The sequence below is a fragment of the Antennarius striatus genome, chromosome 3, assembly GCF_040054535.1.
Source record: "Antennarius striatus isolate MH-2024 chromosome 3, ASM4005453v1, whole genome shotgun sequence".
Lineage (NCBI taxonomy): Eukaryota > Metazoa > Chordata > Actinopteri > Lophiiformes > Antennariidae > Antennarius > Antennarius striatus.
In genome coordinates, this window is record NC_090778.1 from 5,781,034 (window position 1) to 5,800,517 (window position 19,484).

Sequence of the window (19,484 nt, forward strand, 5' to 3'; positions counted from 1 at the left end):
CCAGCTAACAAACTGGCAATAGTGGTGGTGGACAAAGAGCAGAAGAGAGCAGTGGTGATAGATGTGGCGATTCCAGCTGACGCCAACATCAGGAAGAAGGAACATGAAAAGATTGAGAAGTGTGAAGGGTTGAAAGAACAGCTGGAACATATGTGGAAGATCAAGGTTAATGTGGTCCCCGTGGTAGTAGGAGCACTTGGGGCAGTGACCCCCAAACTGGAAGATTGGCTCAAGGAGATTCCTGGAACAACATCTGAAGCCTCAGTCCAGAAGAGCGCAGTCTTTAGGAACAGCTAAGATATTGCGCAGAACCCTCAGACTCCCAGGCCTCTGGTAGAGGACCCAAGCTTGAGGATGACACACAGATACCACTCCACAAGAGTGGTATCTGTATCTGTATATATATACATATATACACACACACACACACACACACACACACACACACACACACACACACATATATATATATTTATATATATATATATATATATATATATATATATATATATATATATATATGGTGTTATTACCATATATATATATATACAAAGCTTACTATAAAAGCTCACGCCTTAAAAGATTAAGGAGTAAATCTTCAAAATGTCAAACTGAATTTCAGTCAATTTAATTTTGACGGTGGGTCTTGTTATTACTGTGTAGCATTTTGACATGGTTTTTGTATGTGTATGTAGTCAAACATAATCAAGATGAATAAGTATGTCAAGCTGCTCTACGAAGGCATCCCAGAGATGATCAAAGGCAACTTGCCAGCAACCCTGATAATCTTGATGAGCTGCTACACAATGGTAGAAATCAGTTCTATCTGCTCATCCTGATATTTTGCAAACAGCCCACATGCGTTTACCTCGATTTGCATGCTGATGTAAATATATTAGTGATTAAAATGTGGCTCTTTTCTGCCATATTTTTTCTGTGAATTAAACACTCAGTGTAAAGAAACAGTTTGTAGAAGTTTGTTACAAACTAGCATTGTCAGCAATAATGCCTATCTTTAGTGAATGTATTGTGAAATCCCTTTTGTGACCTTGTTCAATCTGAATTAATGCCTAACAATTCACTTTGCTGGCGCCACTTTTGTATTACGCTTGGATCTGTACACAGGTAGTAGGTTCCTAATTAAATTATTTCAAATGCATGGCACAGGTTCTTGAGGGATGCAACTGATCACTTATGATGAGTATTAGCATCACGATGATAGAAAAAAAATGGAGATTTCAAGAATAAAGTTCAAATACTGAAGTTGAACAAGATGCTATCAAACAAGAAAAAACTCCTAATAATAGAAATAAAGACGCGGTGACACTTGCTCTGCACTACTTTGCACCAGAAGGAAGATTGAGGGGTTGTATGCTCACATTAAAACAAGTTTGTCTCTGTGTGTAGAAACGGCTATAAATGTTCTGACGAGGGTATTGAAGGAAACTTGGGAAAAGTGTGTAGACCTTATACCATCATTATTCACATTTTCTCCTGTTTCTCAGGTAGTAAAAACACACATACACACACACACATTCTCACACACGCACACACACACACACACACACACACACACACACACACACACACACACACACACACACACACACACATTGGCACATATTCCATCAGTTACAGTTACTGTTCTACATCACCCATCCATCTTGTTCTTCCCTCCAGTTTGTATCATTGTTCATTGTGTTTGAATGTGGTGGAACATGAGTTGGAGATACTTGATGTGAAGTGCGAGGCCCTGCACGAGAAAAGCAAAGCTTGTATCCTTTTAGCTCATTTACTTCTCTTGCTGGAGCTGCAAGACATTACCTGACTTACTTCATGGTTTTTGAATAATATGACAACATGAATTCCTTGACAATGTCTTTTGTGCACATGAGTCAGCACCAGAGGATAGTTCACTGAGAAGAGACCACAACAAGGTGATGAAAAAGTTTCTGGCCAAACACGAACTGCTGATCCAAGGTACGCCCTCCTGTGAAATGCTCACTGCTCTGTGTATCAGCAAAATTTTTATACTGGATACAAGTGCATTTTTGTTGACACATCATCTCCTCAGTTTCTCAGAATGAGTTTTTCTTTCAAAGAATTATCAATATTTCATAAGAAAGAAAAAATGTACTTTATTAATCCCCTTAAGAAAATTACTGCTTCACTCCAGCCTATTTTTCACACACACACACACACACACACAGACACACACACACACACACACACACACACACACACACACACAGACACACACACACACACACACACACACACACACACACACACACACACACACTGTATGTACAGGCCCTTTACAACATGCACATACAAGGGCCTATTTTTCACACACACACACACACACACACACACACACACACACACACACACACACACACACACACACACACACACACACACACACACACACACACACACACACACACTGTATGTACAGGCCCTTTACAACATGCACATACAAGGGCCCTGTATGAATGCAGACAACAGTGAGAGGAAGAGCGGCAGGCTGCACCCAATGAGCAACTTTGATTGTGTTCATTGGCAGTGCTCAAGTCTCCACTGCCAAATCACACTCCAAACTTTTAAGTCCACATGGGTCTTGAACCAGTTTCCCTCCTGATCCTATCCTTCCTGGTCACTCCAAGAGAGAACCTCAGCATCTTCATCTCCGCTACCTCCAGCTCTGTCTCCTGTCTTTTCCTCAGTGACACTGTCTCTAGACCAAACAACATCGCTGGTCTCACCACAGTTTTGTACAGTTTTCCTTTCATTTCAGCTGAAACTCTTCTATCACACAATCACACCTGACACTTTCCCCCACGCTTCTTCACCTTTTTTCCACACTCTCCATTGCTCTGGACTGTTGACCCTAATAACATAAAATCCTCCACCTTCTTGATCTCTTCTCCCTGTCTCCTCACTCTTCCACTTGGGTCCCTCTCATTCACACACATGTACTCTGTCTTACTACGGCTAACCTTCATTCCTCTCCTTTCCAAGACAAACCTCCACCTCTCTAGCTTCTCCTCCACCTCTTCCCTGCTCTCACTGCAGATCACAATGTCATCTGCAAACATCATAGTCCATGGAAATTCCTGTCTAACCTCGCCTGTCAGCCTGTCCATCACCATAGCGAACAAGAAGGGGCTCAGAGCTGATCCCTGATGCAGTCCCACCTCCACCTTAAACTCCTCTGTCACACCTACAGCACACCTCACCACTGTCTTACAGTCCTCATACATGCCCTGCACTGCTCTAACATACTTCTCTGCCACTCCAGACTTCCTCATACAATATCACATTTCCTCTCTGGATACCCTGTCATAAGCTTTCTCCAGATCTACAAAAACACAATGCAGCTCCATTTGGCCTATTCTGTACTTCTCTATCAACATCCTCAAAGCAAAAACTGCATCTGTAGTACTCTTTTTTGGCATGAAACCATACTACTGCTCACAAATGCTCACTTCTGCCCTTAGTCTAGCTTCCACTACTCTCTCCCATAACTTCATTGTATGGCTCATCAGCTTTATTTCTCTGTAGTTGCCACAACTCTGCACATCTCCCTTGTTCTTAAAAATGGGCACCAGCACACTTCTCCATTCCTCTGGCATCTTCTCACTATCTAAGATCCTGTTGAACAAACCAGTCAGAAACTCTACTGCCACCCCTCCTAGGCACTTCCAAACCTCTACAGGTATATCATCAGGACCGACTGCCTCTCCACTCTTCATCCTCTTCAATGCCCTCCTCACTTCATCCTGACTAATCTTTGCTACTTCCTGGTCCACAACAGCCACCTCTTCTAGTCTTTGTTCTCTTTCATTTTCCACGTTCATCAACTCTTCAATGTACTCTTTCCATCTTCCCATCACACTACAAGCACCTGTCAATAGACTTCCATCCCTATCCTTAATCACCCTAACCTGCTGCACGTCCTTCCCATCTCTGTCTCTCTGTCTTGCCAACCTGTATAGATCAGTCTCACCCTCCTTACTGCCCAACCTAGCATACAAGTCATCATAAGCCCCTTGTTTGGCCTTTGCTACCTCTACCTTCACCTTACGCTGCATCTCCCTGTACTCCTGTCCACTCTCCTCAGTCCTCTCAGTGTCCCACTTCTTCTTAGCTAACCTCTTTCTCTGTATACACTCCTGTACCTCCTCATTCAACCACCAAGTCTCCTTATCTACTTTCCTTCCAGATGACACACCAAGTACTCTCCTACCTGTCTCCCTGATCACATTAGCTGTAGTTGTCCAGTCATCTGGAAGCACCTCCTGACCACCCAGAGCCTGTCTTAACTCCTTCCAAAAAATCATGCAACATTTTTCCCTTTTCAGCTTCCACCATTTTGTCCTCTGCTCTGCCTTTGTCCTCTTCATCTTCCTCACCACCAGAGTCATCCTACACACCACCATCCTATGCTGTTTGGCTACACTCTCACCTACCACTACTTTGTAGTCACTGATCTCCTTCAGATTACACCATCTACACAAAATATAGTCTACCTGTGTGCTCCTACCACCACTCTTATAGGTCACCCTATGTTCTCGCCTCTTCTGGAAGAAAGTATTCACTGTAGCCATTTCCATCCTTTTTGCAGTCAACTACCATCTGTCCTTCTGCATTCCTCTCCTGGATACCGAATCTGCCCATCACCTCTTCATCACCTCTGTTACATGCACCAACATGTCCATTGAAGTCTGCTCCAATGACAACTCTCTCACTTCTGGGTATGCTCTGCATCACTTCATCAAAGTCCAACCAGAATTCTCCTTCTTCTCCAGCTCACATTCTGCCTGTGGAGCATACCCACTAACAACATTAAACATCACACCTTCTATTTCTAGCTTCAGACTCATCATTCTATCTGACACTCTTTTTACCTCCAGGGCATTCCTAACAAACTCCTCCTTCAAGATAACTCCGACTCCATTTCTTTTCCTATCTACTCCATGATAGAACAACTTGAACCCTGCTCCTAAACTTCTAGCCTTGCTACCTTTCCACCTGGTCTCCTGGACACACAGTATGTACTTTCCTCCTCTGCATCATGTCAACCAACTTTCTACCTTTTCCTTTCATAGTTCTAGCATTCAACGTCCCTCATCTGAGTCCTATACTCTTGGCATTTCTGTTCTCTCTCCTCCTAAGAACGCAAATTTCCTCCTCTCCTTCTCCGACCAACAGTAATCCAATTTCCACCAGCACCCTGTAGGTGAACAGCGCCGATGGCGGTCGTTGTTAACCCGGGCCTCAACCAATCCGGTATGGAAGTCATAGGTTTGATTCGCATGTTTGATTTGGCAAAAGTTTTACGCCGGATTCCCTTCCTGACGCAACCCTCTGTATTTATCCGGGCTTGGAACTGGCACAATAAGACACTGGCTTGTGTCCTTTTGCGGCTACATTGAAGAATGAGTACAGTAATGGTCTTTTTCCTTATAATTTGTCCTCTATCTCATTTGGTTTCTTCCAGTGTCTCTATCCCTCTTGTTGAATGTTGCTGAAGACCGTAGAATGGAGCGGAAGATGAGGGATAAAAGCATTGTTGGTCTTCTGGTCAAAGTTCTTGACAGGGATAAAGAGGAGCTGGTGATCCTGGCAATCTCTTTCCTCAAAAAGCTTTCCATTTTCTTGGAGAACAAGAATGACGTGGTGAGTGGAACAGGTACATAAGATAAGAGATAAGATCAGGTAAGATAGATGTACTTTAAATGTTACAGCATCATTCAGACACAGAGAGCAAACAGTTAAAGCTACAGTTGCAGTTGTTGCCCTGTGTGTGCATCAGTCCAGTTTACTTACAGCAACTATATCAAGGGTTTTGTAACACATGTTCCTGATCTCAATATTCTTGTCATGCATCAGGTCTATCAGGTCGGCTGGAGCCTCTGGAGAGAGGGTTAAAGAAAATAATTCTTCATCGGTGATGATTACATTCTTGCTTCACTTGAGAGGAAACAAATATTAAAATTCAGACATTTCTACACCATGCTGAAAGAAAATAAGGTTAGTTTCTTTGTTGACAAATTATCTCTAGAGCTTCCCAGAAACAGTTCTGTAGCATTCCCCTAGAAATAAACACACTAAAAAATTTACTTAACACTTATTTAATTTATATTGTTCCTGTAAACTCTGTTTGAACAAGGGGCTTAACCTGAAAAAAGTCAGACATGTGGTGCTGGACTAGACCGATTGTATGGTATTTTCCATCTCTATAACTATGTTTATCTGTAAATGGAAAGATGCAGCACACAGTGCAGAATGGAGAAAGCGTTATATTAAATAATGTTTAAAAAAAACCTGTTGAAAGCAGTTTGATATTGGTGCTTCTGTAGACTTGTTACATCATACAAGTTGTTTGTTTGTGTCTTATTTTTGTTATGTAATCCTCCCATTGTTCCATGAAATGTTTTACGGAATGAGGATCTTTTTCTTTTCAGCATTGGGAAAGCAGAGGATAGGATGACTGATATTTTTTAGATGAAGTGTACTTTTTCAGACCTGTGACTCACACAAAGATATTTGTTTATAAATTTTAAAATAGACATCATAACTTTGGGATGGATACGGGTGTTTTTGATGATGACGTCTCACATGGATTTGTGAAACAGCATCTGATAAAAGACGTAGACAATCTGACACACAGTCATCATCCTCGTGCCGGGCTACATTGAACAAACAAAAAAAAAAAAAGATAGTTATTAAGCTGAGTCCTCCATGAGTAGACTTTCATATGCCTTTATTTCTTTGAAATATATTTAGAGATAATTCTTGCATTCAATTTATTAAATTAATTTAATATCAGGTCTTGGAGAAACAAATAAAAAAAGTGTCCCAATGTACATCTATCACTCAGCACTTTACTTTTTTTTTTCAGTCGCTAACAAGCATTTTTCCAAACAGCAGTCACATTTTCAAAACTATTAACACAGACTCACACCTACGAAGCACAATTGAGCAAATGGTTAATTTTCTTCTCAAAAACACATTTTGTTAAATAAACATTAACTCTTCATTTCAAAATAGATTACATCTTTTTCTGTACACACACTTTACCAAAACACTGGATATTCGAGTCAAAATGAAATTACTTTGTCAAACAATAATGTTTGTTTTCACTTCATACGGTACATGCAGTCAATCAAAGTACACCAGGTTTCAAAATACTGGGTATCGTTGACATTTGAAAAATTACATAGACTTTTATGTTTCAGTTTTAATGGTATTTGCATGCAAATTGTACACAAAGTGTCTTGGTTGGGAACTTTATGTCCACATGCAATTTTTACAATCAAAAGTAAAAAGTAAAAAGTAAATCCGTTTTTTCCTTTACAGTTTATTACAGGAGGTACAGTAAAAATACTGTTTATAATATGATAGAACAGAAAAAGCTTACAGTGAACAAAATAGCCACGAAACACACAAGAGCATTCTGAACATAAAAAACAACAGTAAAAAGCCCGGAAAAAACTGTGTGTGTGTGTGTGTGTGTGTGTGTGTGTGTGTGTGTGTGTGTGTGTGTGTGTGTGTGTGTGTGTGTGTGTGTGTGTGTGTGTGTGTAAGAGAGAGGATCTAAAACACAACATCTTGAACAAGCTCAGAGTTTCAACTTACCTGACAGTAGCTTTCAGTCGTAAGAACAGGAATAATGCCAGATTTAACCAACATGGCGGCACAGTCGGCATCAGTGGAAACTGTTCCAATTATTAACGCCACCTCCAGGATGAGGTCGTCCTCTGCTGAGTCTAAGAATACACATGCAACATTTGCAACGTGTAGCAAAACATAAAGTGAAGCAAAAAATCAATTTAAGATACAGAAGATTTGAATGGTTAAATGTATGACATTCACTGCCATTAGTGTTTTATCACTCAGAGACAAAAGCATCACAGACCAAAACAAATGCATGACCTGTTCACTAATTCAAATACACAAAAAGTGTCATCTGGAGGTGACCAACTTCACCTTAAATCATCATCCATTTTGATTGGTTTGACTATATTCACTTTAAAAGTGAATTCTATTTTGACAGAGAATTAAAAACAAAAAGTAAAAAAGACAATAGAACCATGGACATTACTATAACTTAGTAAGTTTAGTTTAGTTTAGTTTAGTTAAGTTTATAATTTAATGATGGAAAAGGGGAATCACTTTCTGGAGGAAACAGGTGTATCCTTAATTCATGGTTTTTTCCCCGTCTTTGAACATCTGCATGGTGACAAGGTACAAAAAAGCTTTTGCCGCTGCATTTAGTCTGAGACAAAGGGCCAGAGGACAAGTGGAACTGAGGAAGCCTCTGAGCTTTATCCAGTCTCTGAGAGTAAGATGTCTGTCAGCACCATTATGGGCCTCTCATATCTTGGCCTGCACCTGTCTTTGGTGGCTCAGGATTTGGTGAGGCCTTCTTCCCGGACTCCCCACCATCTTCAGACCTCAGGAGCTGCGGAGAAGGCTGAAGATCCTAATTTACGCAGGATAATGGACAAGGCAGCGGTCTGAAGAAAAGGCAGCAGTGATGAGCCAGAGGAGGGAAGAGTGTACCAATGTTCCCTTTGTGCTATTAACCATCTCTTCTCTTGTCCTCCATGTCCATGTCCACACAATGGAGTCTTAACAGGAGCTGTCAGCAGACAACACTAGTGTGACCACTGTGGGTACTGGGGTTAACCAGGATCACATTAGCTCTGTTTGTATGGCACTGAAAGCCAGCTAGCTACAGTTAAAGCCAGTTTTGTGTTCTATTCTAAAGTAGCCTGCAGCATCATTCAGGCTCATGTTTACTCACAATGAACTCCAAAGAGTCAGGGAACCTCACTGAGGAAACAGGGATACTTTAAAACACTTAAAAAAAAACAAAGTTAAGTTAGGTGTCCAACAGAAACCTCCACCTTGCACCTGAGGTTTGATCAATATAGTCAAGTGATGACATGTCAATTTGCGCTGGAAGAAAGGAGACGGCGAAGCCGTGAATGGGGTCGCTGAGAGATGGCGGCAGGTGAATTGTTCTGACAGCGGATACAGTGTATCAATGTGCTGCTTTTAAGTGTGTGTTTATCTCCCGGCTGCCACTCAGTATTTTCTTACATTTGGAGCTCTGTTTGAGCAATGATGGTGAAACAGATAGTCTTTGCTTTCCCCATTGTGCTTCTTCTTTTGTGATAGTTCTATGTTTGTCAGATATTGCACTGTAGACACAGCTACATACCAGCTGCAGCCATTATTGATGTTTGATATACAACAATTAAACCACAAAGGAACTTAAGCGCTTCAAGCCGTGGCTACAGAAAAGGTGCGGTGGCGTGATCAGATAAAGTACAATCAGAATCATTGTAATTGTTGCTTTGCAATGCTTCAATGGGCAGGTGTCTCAGCTGAAAAGGAACATGCATGTACACACTATATTCTCTCAGAGACAGACCAATACTGTCTCATGACTAGAGCAGTTAGTTCATGTGAGCAAGAATATATAAATGGATAAAAATAAAAACAAAGATGATCAAATTGTTCTTGTACCTAACAAAAATTAAAAAAGACGGTAGCTATACTTGAGCTGATTTAAAATCTGAGCTTTGATAACATTCACACTGGAGCAGTGATGTGTGCAGTTAATTTTTCACCCTCCATGACCAGTAGATGGCAGTAATGCACAGCTTAGCCGCTATTCCTTTGGGACGACAGTGGTTATGATATGATTTCCTGGAGAGTCAGAGAAAATTTCTGCTTGATAATTTGTGAATTTTGTTTTGGTACAGTTTAGCATTTCAAAGTATTTAAATCAAATGCACAGCCTGTCCCTATACAGAAACTCTGGGTTTGAACACGTCTGCAAATGTTTAGGGAAACTCCATAACCATAAGATCTCTACAATGTGCAAGCCACAGGCATACAATTTATAGTCTCTTATTGTCAACTTCAGGTATCGTAAATGAATGGCCTTATAATAGTAATATGTATTATCTTTCTTGATCTTTAACTGTGATGTCCAGACAAAGAACCAAACACAGGAAACCAGAAAAAAAAATCTGATTTGTTGCAGGATTTACTGTAAGCGTAGGATCAGACCCCGAATTCCAAAGCATCAAGCCACCAATAAACAAACAAGCAAGTCAACAGAAACGTGTTTGACAAAGAGAATAACTCTCGGCGGTGTCAGACTGCAGTTACCTTACAGTGGTCTGCTTTTATCTGCAGGGCAACACACACACACACACACACACACACACACACACACACACACACACACACACACACACACACACACACATCAGAGGGCCTTCGGTCTGTGTGCGCACCATATCAAATCAGCCTTATCTCCAGCCATTGCCTGCCAATGTTTGCATTAGCTTAGCTTCCTGTAGTTCGCTTTACAGTGTGCTTAGTCCAGTTTATCATGCTGTTATTTATTTAAGATTAAGTTTATTTGTATATTCACATGGGTTTATGACTCACTGCACTCCATTCTCAACACATGCGCATGTAACTCCGAGCCAGTTCTCCAGAGAGCTCACATTCTTACACTGGCCTTTTAAGTCTCGTCTGGCAAAGTGAAATAGTGATAGTCTCTGCAAATTGTTGCTGCTATTATTAGGAGGTCACTGCAGTTTTAAATATTAAAAGGTTATAGAAGGACAGAGCAGTTTGCAGTAATTAAAAACAGTAAAATAAAACAAAGAATTACTGTTATAGATACTATATACTTTATTATAGGGATGGCTCAAAGTGATGAACACAAATAATTCTGCCCATAGGTTTAACATTTTATCCATGTTCTGTCAGACAAACTCTGCTAAAGAGATAGGAGACTGTATGCTTACTTATTTCCATATATTGGAAGGGCGTGTGGTCACATGACAAGATGACACATATTTTTTGTGCTTATCCTGCTGGTGAAAGGGGTTTACCCTTACACCACGTTTTTAATACTATTTGCATGAGCAATTTTTTTCAGTGTTGAGGAAGAGACTGGATGCACTATGATACACACATATCCAGCACAAATTGCAATGGAATTCACTTCTGTTTTTGACTCCTTCTTACTTTTATAATGTGTTAGAATAGGTCCACTAAAACTACACTTCGTGTGAATGGGCTGTGATATAGGAGGTGCTCTTCTTGACTTGTCACTTTTGGTGATCTCTCTGCCCAGAACATTGTTAGATGTGTCATTTCAACCTGAATTCTGACATCTGTATAATTTTTTAATAATACATAAATAAGATACTGTAACTGCAATTACCACCATTATCACTCATGTGTTCCGGCGAATCGAAATGTTGTTGAATTTCAAAGTAGTGGAGAATATTCACAGATAGGTCTACAACTAATTAATTTACAAACTCAACATGCTCTCAATTTAAAATAAAAAAGCTCATGCCAGACGAAGCCATATCCCACGATAAAAATGTTACAACAAATTTATGTTATCCACTTTACCTGGAGGGCAATCTGCTGCCTGAACCTGCTGTGCTGTTTATGACTTTTAGATTCAGATCCTGCTATTTGAGGGGTGTGTTTATACAAAAAAAGGACCCAGTCTGGATCAGCTCATAAATCTGACTCTATTATTATCACACTTCATTTTAAAAGCTGATGTTCCATCGGACAGCACACGCTTATGTAATGCTTGGTTGAAGGAAATGTTCGAAACTGGAAGAATGTCTGTTCAATGTCAAAAATTGAAATTCTGCAAATTAGATGATATTTTTATTGGCCAAGTTGAAGTCCCAGCTTTTAAAAGACCCCCTACTGAATGAACCTATCCTTCCTTGATCATGGAGGTCTGCAACAGGATCCCTCAATTCTACTGCGTGTCTCACACACAATGACATAGGAGTGTGTTTAGGGTGATATGTTTCAGTCATCGTCTTCATTTTCATTTCAGTATCTCTACTACTGTACAGGAGACAGCAAACAAGTCTCATGTAGCAGCTGTCTCTGCAGCAGGTGAGAATCCTCATGCTGCAGTTTTTCTCCTTCTGAGCTGAGCTCTGAACCAGAACTGGTCAGCTACCTAGAGGAAAGGCATTAGAAGCCATGTCAAAACAACGTTCAGCCAAAGAGTGTGCTCCAAAAGGTTTAAGCCTAATCATGGAGTCATTGAGGGTGACAGCACCCTGAGTCTTCTGCTCTGACAACACCGTGCACTGCAGTGAGTGGGCTGATGCCTGGCTAATGTTAGGTAACATGGCGTAGCTCCTTGTTAACGTTGGCAACTGAGGCAAGGATCTTGAAAACATTTTCCCCTGAACAGAAATTGTCATTGCATGCTGCCTAAGTTGGATTAGGTCTCTTATTGTTCAAACGGTTCTCTGGACCTCCACTGGATTCAGTCTCTGTGTTGTCTTCAAGTGACAGTCAATCTGCTCATCCTCAAGTAAGCAACTGTGAATTGATTCTCCAGGCAACTGGGCTGCAGAAGGAATCATTAGGGGATGTGTGTGTAAGCATGCTCTCAACAGGCCACCAGGTTGGTTGTTGATCTGATTGTATGTAAAGGAACGGAAGAGACTAAACCTGAAAAAATGTTCAAAGATGTCAAAAACATATAAGCATGTGCTTTACCTGGATAGCCAAGACACAAGAAATGTTTTACATGTGTGTATTATTGAACTGCATCCAACAGGCTGTAGTGTTTTCCAAGGGCATGTGGTAATCTGAGTTCAGAGCACTTACTATAGAATCCCAAATGCTCTGCTCTGAATTTTGACCATATTCCTGCGGCCGCTATGAAAAGTTCCAAACCTTATTGTGAAGCAGACTTAAAATACAATCACAACTGTCGTTTTATATGTGTGGTTTCAAAGTATGCCACAAATTTAATATTACATTTTCTAAAAGCTAAGGGACAGACTAAATGAAGGAATGGTTAAAATCAAAGCAGTAGACACTGGTGTTTGAAACTTTCATTCTGAAGTATGACTCAAACTTGTAAAATAACACATCCTACATTACACATAATGCCCCTCAACAGGGTAGTTACCGAGTGCAATTTGCTTGAGGAGCCAATGTAAATTGAGGTTTCTGTGTAACCCTGGTGTCTATTTTTAAAGACACTTTCCTTGTAAAATCCAAGTTAAGTCCCGATAAGACTATGAAAGTACACCATTTCAATCACAGCTTAGGATGAGTTGAAAGACCTGGAATATTAAGAGTTCTATAAAGGGATCAAGGGGCTGCTGTCATTTTAAAAGTTATTATTTTGGTGGCAGGATCATGAGGAAAGACTACCACCGCAGAAGAAACAACAAGCAAAAATATTTCTCATGACCACTGTGTTCCATCCTGTTGCTTCATCTTCCTATCAGTGTCTCCTATGTTCCTCAGCGATGAGTGTCTTTGACCCTTGACCTGCTTGTCTGCTTGTAATGTTGCTAAACAAGGTGTTGAAGCTCCCTCTGCGAGACCCTAGTCACTGAATGAATGAAACTGGACACAAAGACGCCTGACAAGTAAGATTCAGTGTGACATTACTGGCATGTACTTGAAGAAAGGATCCAATATCACTCTGCTGAGCTGGAGACAGATTGTCATGGCAAGCTAAATAAACAGTAGATTAATCTGTCTTTTTTTTCTGCAAGCTGATAAAGCTGGTCATGGATGAAATCGAGACTTTTGACAGGTAGTCTTTCAAGATGAAGCACTGATAGTGACGGCTTGCAAAGGAAGCCCTGAAATGTGAGGGTTTTCTAAAACAAACGGACAAAAAAATAAATCAGTTAAGGTGCTGAATGGCAACTGATAGTTTTGAATTCAGAATTCTAATATTTTATTCTTTATTTTATTTTGAAGGACCAAATTTCAAAGCCAAAGTAATTGAATATAGATCTGAGTACTGTAGTGTTTCTAGAACTCATAAACACAGCTCAGGTGAGGGCATGTCCGCATTCACAGCAGGAAGTGTTGGACAGATTATATCTATGTGGCTTTTGACACTCTCCCCTGCAGCAGGCGTCAGGAGAGCTGCTCAGGGCCGCCCAGGCAAACAGCAGGCTTGTCTTATCAGACAAGGCCGCATGCTGTCAGCACAATGAGTGCTGAGTCTGCTTCATAACCCTAACATCATCCAGACACCCACAAACTTCAAGAAAGTTCCATTAGTCATCTCCCAATCTCATTTTGTCCTGACACAGTCCCATTTTTGTTACCTTGGTGTGTAAAAAATTTTGAAAAATAGATATGAAGAGAGGTGTAGGAGGTAAAACACAAATGAAAATGTAGTCAGTTATTTTTTTCCAGAGAGTATGTTTAAAGATCAAAGATTAAAGTCCTCGCTATTAATCCCCAATGGGGAAATTATTTTTATTATTACTTATTTACTTATTACTTATTTTTGTTAACAATAGTAGTCATAGATAGTAGTAGTCATAGGGTGATCCTCACCCCTTCCTTTATGAGTGACTGATTCTTTCCATGATTCCCCTTCCATTCCAAATGATGAAACCATCAGCTGTGACAAATGAACCTCTTTACCTGTGTAACGGTGATATCAGGTGTTTCTTTAACTTTATGCACTACACTCATCATTCATGGCTCCTGTTCCAACATGTCACTGGCATCAGATTCAACATAGGTATGCTGTATGTTTGCAAACTTGATGAATTTGTTGAGATTACATATAAAAATAGTGTTCCTGTGCTTTTTTTCCCAATTAAACTGTTAAAAAGGTTTTGTAAATTATCCATTGTGGTTGATTTACTTACCTCAGCATCTGAACAAGGGCTCCATTACTGTAAAATCGTAAAAAAAAAAAAAAAAGAAAAACCTGTTTGATTCTACATTATAAGAATATAAGATGCTCTCTAAATAGAATATGTATATTCATATACAGTATATACACTAGTGGGAGCCTGTGGAAATTCCACGATAAAACAATAATATCAGACTTCATACCAAACATATGAAAAGAAATGTATTAGTATTATAAATCAAGCGCACCCAATGTAGTCAAAAATCAAGACAAAAAGTGGTGACTTAACGACTCTGTGTTAGCAAATCATGAGATTGGGAAAGGAGTTAACATTAAAGGGAAAGGCACCTGTTAAAAGAGCAATTGTTGATGCGCAATCGCGCGAGGGCGCTCACACACACACACACACACACACACACACACACACACACACACACACACACACACACACACACACACACACACACACACACACACACACACACACACACACACACACACACACACACATATATATACAGTATATGTGTGTGTATATATATATACAGTATATATATATGTGTGTGTAAAATCGTAAAAACCATAAAACCATATAAACATGTGTGTGTGTATATGTATATGTATGTATATATATATATATATATATATATATATATATATATATATACATACACATATATATGTATATACCGTATATGTGTGTGTGTGTGTGTGTGTGTGTGTGTGTGTGTGTGTGTGTGTGTGTGTGTGTGTGTGTGTGTGTGTGTGTGTATCAAATATGTTTAAATATGTTTCCTGCCAGTGGGAACTCTCTAACGGGTCATATCTCATTTGCTTAATCCACACACAAGCCTAAGTATAAAATGACCGTGTTGTGGTTTAACAGGAATTTCATGTCGCTATTTGTTGTGTGCCTTGCTCCACCAAACTCCAGGCACAGTTTATCCCTTGTTCCAGTCATTATGCTAACATAAGCTAACCAGCTGCTGGCTCCTGCCTCATACTCAACATGAAAGTGATATCATCTAACTCTCCTCCTCATGTAATAACTTTTCCTTCAAGAAGAATTTTAACATTATTTTAAGGTTGCAAACCTTTGTCAGCATTTTCAAGTTTGATTAGTGCTAAATGAGAAAGTTCTGAGAAACCTAATTTTCCATTACATGGTAATAACGAAAATGTTGCTGAAATTTAACCCAATGAATTACTATTTCTAATCCTAGACCTGATCAGTCTCTCATTGTTTTTTTGGTGTTGTGTTGTGTCTTTATGACCATATTTACATCACATATTAGTGTATCAAATCACACAAATCAATTTAATATCACAAAATGTAAATAGATTGTCAGAAAACATTGAATACTGACATTTCTGCAAGAGCAAGTAGTCTAAATAGGAACATAAATACACTATCATATACTGTATATAGGAAAACATACACTTTTACAAAACACGTCCCCAGATTTGATTCTTTAACTGATAATTATTTAACTGTGTTGAGCAACACGCCACCAGTTATCCAAAAAATTGGTCCTGTCGCAACGTAGTTGTTCGAGACACTGTCATTTGGGGGCTTAGTAGAAGGACAAAGCATGTTATAAGCTGCATTCCATCCCTGCGACTGAGGTACCAAGCAAACCTGCTGCATGCTGCAGTGCAACATGTGTGCTTCCCATCTGGTATAGGAGCTCACTGTAATCAGCATCTGTGTTTCACTGACTCAAGTGCTTATTTTGTACAAGGACATCCAAGAGATCATCTGCCCTATCCCTACCTCCAGTGTTTTGACCTGGCTGCATGACCCAAGGCTTGAACTGCACTGAAGGCATATTGAATGAAAGATCTCGACAGTATCCTGCAGCTCCGACAGTGAAGACATGGATATATAATGCATTACCAAAAGAGGGTAGTATACAAAGTACAAGTCAATAAATACTATATATATTCATTGTTGCCTCAAAATTCCAATAAGTTAAAGCTTAACTGTTGCTTTATTCAGAAACTATCAAAGAAACATTGAGGTACACATAGTAAAAATGTTCCATGATTCCATTGACCTTGAACATACCGGTATTGTTTTGATATGATGGCAAACAAGACAAAGATTTACTACAATTATCTTCACATATTTGAAAAGTCAGATTTTTCCAGCACTTCACAAGCATAGCTGGACTTTACTCCACCTGTTTCAATCAGAGACAAAAAACAAATGGAACCCTTGACAGTCACTGGGTTCAAACTAAATCAATGAGATCCACAGGCGAGGAAATGCCTCTGTTTTCTGAGATGGACTATTACAGGAGCCTAGTACTCTAATCTCTGAGACTGGGAGGGTATCATGAAGACTTGGCATGGAAGGCTGACAAGGGGAGTGTTCCCCCAACAGGATTATGCTCCAGTCCTCAAACCCACAGTATCGATAGCTCCAACCAGGAATGCAGATTCAAACTCATCCAACGCTAAGACTACTACTTCTTGTCCAAGAAGAAGAAGAGCTCAGCAGTAGTTATTTTGTTAGTGATGAAGTGATGATAGCCCTATCTCTTCTATGGACAGCTGGAAGTCCAAACTGCTTTGCATGACTTCTACAGAGAAGGGATCAGTCTCTCCATGACTGCTCGACTAAAGCCATGTTTCCACTACGGTGTATCTCTTCTACTCAACTTGACTCAGCTTTGGTATTAGGTACTTTTCTGGAGCTTGTTTCCATTGCAGGATGGGATTGCCTTAGTGTGGCGTGATCCTCAACATGGCGCCACTCATCCATCTCTCATGAGTCCTTCATCAGCAATCAAATGCACTTCCTCAATATAGCAGACACTAAAGTAGCTTGGCTTTTTTCAAATACCAGGCATGGATTTTTGCTGTGCTGGATATTCTGTGCATGTGAATGCTCATGATTCAGTAACAATTCTCTATTACCAATCAGTGTTTCAAGTGACCTTTAAGTAGCTGCTGAGCATTTTTTGAACCTACATTAAATTGAGGCAACACCAAAAACAATGGCCTCCTTCAGCAAGTATTCCCATCCCTCTCCCATATTTCAGGTTGGCAAAAGCTTTGGCAGTCCGATCATTTCAATGCAAAAACGACATAAATATAATGAACTCATTTTGTTTGCGTAAACGCAGTCAAAGGTATTGCTTACTCTGCCGTAGATATTTATTGTCTTTGTTTGTAGAACCGTCACAGTCCGGCAGTAAACTGGAACTCACTCTGCCTTTAATCCATGATTCTGTTTGTGAATAATTTTCCTGAGGTTCATCCATAAATTGCCTTGAGACATACCGAGAAAGTTGTTACTCAACCTCTACCTGAGCTAAGAATTCTATCATCTAGATTCCGGAGTCCACCATGTTTTATGGACTGTTTATTGGAAAAATGGAGTTCTTTCCTATTTCTTTTTTCATACAGGTTCCAATAATCCTGAACATTACCTTATTATTTATTGATACCTTAGTTTTATTCTCTTGTTAGAGGGTAAACAGTAGCAGGGAATGCTGCTGCACATTTTTTTATCGGATGGTAACACAATTTAAAATACTTCTTTAAAACATTCCATTGAATATTTTTATTAAACTTGTTATTGTTTACCTCCGTGATGAAAGAAAGGACTGGGAAAGTGATGAATTTGCATGCTTTTGAATTAAAGTATCACTTAAAAAAGTTTTTCCATAAAATCCCATCAACTGCTTTAATAGTAAAACTGAACCATCGTTCAAAAACCCACACAAGCGGACCTCATTCCTCCATAAATCACTCCTGTGAACAAGCTTCTGTGAGTTAGAATAACATATTATAATATCGAATGAAGTGTAAGTGAAGTGAAAATGGGACGATGGGAGTTGGAGGACGACGTGGTTTAGGAGAGATGATCTATCAAACCAAGACATGTCGGCTGGTTGTCTGTGTTAGACAGCTGATCGGTTTGACAGTGACTGACAAATGTAGGTTTGTGGGTATGTGCACCAAACACGCACACTCGCATGTACCCACGCGCACAGACACACACACACACACACACACACACACACACCGGGAGAAAATAATAAGGATTTAAGTGATAACAGTAGAAACTCTCCTTCTTCTGTAAACCCTTTCACCCTCTCACGTGGTGTAAAATAATTATATGAATATACTTACTTGAGTACTATATTTGTCTGCATTATTGAGGTATTTATACTAATAATATTTCAATTTTATGGTCAACCACTGACGCCTTCACACGTCCTCTCCTTTCACTCTAACTTACTATCAAAAGCCTCTCAGCCTATAAACCACCTCACAGACATGCAATGTGACAATGTAGTCTTAACATACTGGGCAAATGGCTTGGATGGACCCCAAAACTAACAAAATCCCTGCAAACCTTAGCCCAGTATGAGGGCCCCTGTCATGTCAGTCCAGGGCCTAAGAGACAAATCTGAAGCAGCCAGTGTCATTGTTCACCAGCCCTGACAAATCAAGACAGGTGGAGACATTGCTGTCTTTGCCACGCTCCACCCCAACCAACCCCCACCCCCAACCCCCCACCTCACCCTGACACCATTTTGAAACTAGATCAGGGAAGTTGAGTCATGCACCACCATGCTTCATAACTCAATACTACCATTGCTTGAAGCTCTGTTGCCAAGCAACCAAATGTTTTTGAGCTTTTATTTTGGTCTTTTGCAGTCTGCCCCCTCCCTCCCCACCTTCCACACACTCATTCATACACACGCATCCTAAGAATTGCATTTCTGAAATACATTCAAGATATCCCATG